This window comes from Corylus avellana, chromosome ca8 (genome assembly GCF_901000735.1).
Source record: "Corylus avellana chromosome ca8, CavTom2PMs-1.0".
Lineage (NCBI taxonomy): Eukaryota > Viridiplantae > Streptophyta > Magnoliopsida > Fagales > Betulaceae > Corylus > Corylus avellana.
In genome coordinates, this window is record NC_081548.1 from 7,742,692 (window position 1) to 7,746,031 (window position 3,340).

Below are 3,340 nucleotides of genomic sequence, written 5' to 3' on the forward strand. Positions count from 1 at the left end.
CCAAAGTTGACAGCGTTTTTCAATTCGAACATTAAAGTTTCAATTTTTACAATCCATTCCTCCAAAGTTCCAAATTTTTGCAATTTGACCAATTGTATCCAAAACTTCTCATATTGCCCATAATTTTTATTTTTTTTATTTTTTATAAAAAAATTTTAAAAAAATTCGGGGTGGCTCTTCGGCCATCTGGCCATTTTTGCACTCCCAAATTTATTTATTTTTTCATAAAAAATAAAAATAAAAAAATAAAAAATAAAAAATTAGGGGCAGTATTGGAATTTTGGGATAATATTGGTTGAATTGAAAAAAAAAAATGGGAACTTTGTGGGGGTGGATTGCAAAAATTGAAACTTTGATGTTCGAATTGAAAAACGCTGTCAACTTTAAAGGGTAAACTATAATTTTCCCTTTCTTTATTATTATTAAGGAATCTCTTACATTTCATAAGTGTCTGTTTAGGCGTTAATTGGGCCTAAACAATTGTGGAGTTTGAAGAAAAGAGATTTTCGTCTCGGTTACCTTGACCAAAGATAGATTTCTAGTTGGAGAAGATAACAAGCTAGCTACTTGCAATTGGGCCGGTAGAAATTATTGAGAATATAAATTCTCATGCGTTCCAGTTTAAGCTTCCAAGTCACATCAAGCATCCTTTTCCGTTTAGGAGAGATCTTCATTAATAGGGGGGAATGAACGAGTAAATGATCTCGTTCAAATGAATTACGTCAGTCTTTGTTAAATCAACTTATTTTAGTTTTCTATTAGTTTAAAGAGTTTGGTTGCTACAATGTTACGTTTTCGGGACTCCGAGCGCGTAACTGGTTTATGAACTGAAAAATTACCAGGATCGTCTCTCCTTAGCTTCCTTATTATTGAGAAAATAAGCAAAACAATTTTAGCGGTAGGATTTTTGAGGAATCCTTGACCTCCTTCGGTAGAGAAATTAGAGAAGCTTTTAAACTTCTACAAACACAAGGTTTGAATGAATTCTTGACTGACTTCTTATTCCATAGCAATGTAGTATTTAAAGAACAGAATTACAGCTAAAATATAGTCCCACACGTGTGTGACTTAAGACTCCTAAAGCAATAAAGATAAGAACACCTAAAACAATAAAGATAAGACTCTTAAAGCAATAAGGCTAAGATTTCCTCAAGCGATAAGAATAAGAACTCATAAAACAATAAAGATAAGACTCCTAAAGCAATCAAATAACTAAGCAATAACAAACCTAATGGAAATAAATTACTACACTGTCCACGTTGACACACCCACTAGCCCTTAGCCACTTGTACGTAACACTCCCTTCCCCTTGAAATTGTCCTTGTCCTCAAGGACAAAGGATGGAAACCGAAGGTGCATATCGTTGAAATTCTCCCATGTTGCATCAACAGGAGTGAGCCCCTCCCAATGGACTAAAACTTCAGTAATTCCCTTCCTGGTGTGTTACTCCAGTGCCACTTTAGGCCTTGGCAGCACCCTTCCCTCTACATTATCCACATACGGCAACATGTCTTGTACCACAACAGTTGTCCCCACTTGCTTCTTCAACAACGATATATGAAAAACAGGATGTATTTTGGAACCTGAGAGAAGATTGAGCTTGTAAGAAACAGCCCTCATTTTTTCCAGAATCTGATATGGCCCATAAAATCTAGGAGACAACTTCAAGTGTTTCCTCACTGCTACCGACATTTGTCTATAAGGTTGTAGGCGCAAATAGATCCAATCCCCCACATTAAACTCCCTCTCTTGGTGGTGTTGGTCATAGATTTTCTTCATTCTTGCTTGTGCATCTTTCAAATGCTCCTTGGCTTCTTTAATGATGTCATCGCGATCCACCAAGAGTTGTTCCACTGTTGCTACCTTTGAAGTGCCCGGCACATACAACAACAAAGTAGGTGGTTCTCTACCGTAGACGACCTGAAAAGGAGTGCACCCCAATGCTGAATGTAGACTTGTATTATAACAAAATTCCTTGTTATGCCATTTGGCCTCAAAACGCACAGTCAACATTCCAAGCACTCATGAATGACATCTTCTCCAAATTGCTCCGTAAGTTCGTTCTTGTTTTTTTGATGACATATTAATTTATAGTGCGAATTGGAAGGACCACCTTGTACATGTAAATAGAGTGTTAGAAATATTACGAGAAAACACGTGGTTTGTAAGAGGGAGAAATGTCAGTTTGGGTTGGCAGACGTGTAGTATCTCGGCCACCTTATTAGCCAAAAGGGGGTAGCCATGGACCCAGAAAAAATAGAAGCCATGATAAATTGGCATGTCCCTAAAAACACAAAGGCTTTACGAGGTTTTCTAGGATTGACGGGGTATTACCGAAAATTTATTAGGAAGTATGGGGAAATAGCAAAGCGTCTTACTCAATTATTAAAAAAGGATGCCTTTGGGTGGTCACCATTAGCGGAGCATGCCTTTGAGGAATTGAAAAAAGCCATGAATTGAGCTCCTGTCTTAGCGTTGCCCGATTTCTCTAAGGAGTTTGTAGTGGAATGTGATGCATGTGGGAGTGGTATAGGGAATGTGTTAATGCAAGAAAGGCGCCACTTCAGCCAAGCTTTACAAGGACGGAACCGAGGAATCCTGAACCTCCTATAGGATTTTCGAGGAATCCTAAACCTCCTATGAGCAATTCAAGGTGCTCTCAACTCCTACAAACACAAGGTTTGAATAATTTACTTGATTTATTTTCTTATTCATAAATAATGCAGTATTTAAAGACAATAGAAAATAGAGTCTCATATGAGATAGGACTTTCATTTAAAATAAGGAAATCTAATCCTACCCAAATAACAAATAACAAGATAAAAGAGATAAACATAACATAAGAATCCTACCCACACAACAATATTAAAATAATAAAACAACTAAAAAACATTAATGAACTAAATAACCTAATTAATAATACTTCATAACAGACCAACTACCTAACAATGACTACACGTAACACATTCCATCCCTCTTTGAATCGACCTTGTCCTCAAGGTCGTAAAAATCTTGTGGTGAAAATCTTTTTTCTTCTCCTTGGACAAACCCATTTTTTTTTTTTTTTTTTTTTTGGTTTCTTTCTAAACCAAACAAAGAAGGCAATCTTCTTTTTCTTTTTTCTGGTGAACCACAAAACCAGGTTGCATTGATCACCAAATTTCTTGTCTCTGTTGTGAAATGAGAACCTGATGGGGTTTGTCCCACTAAAGACCGGTTTGGTATGATGAAATTGTGTTTGCTGGTGGACTGAATTATGCAGATGAATTTTTTGTGGTGGAACTTTGATGTTGATGATGGTTGTGTGGTCAGATTTTTGAACATGACAGCTGAGTTTTGG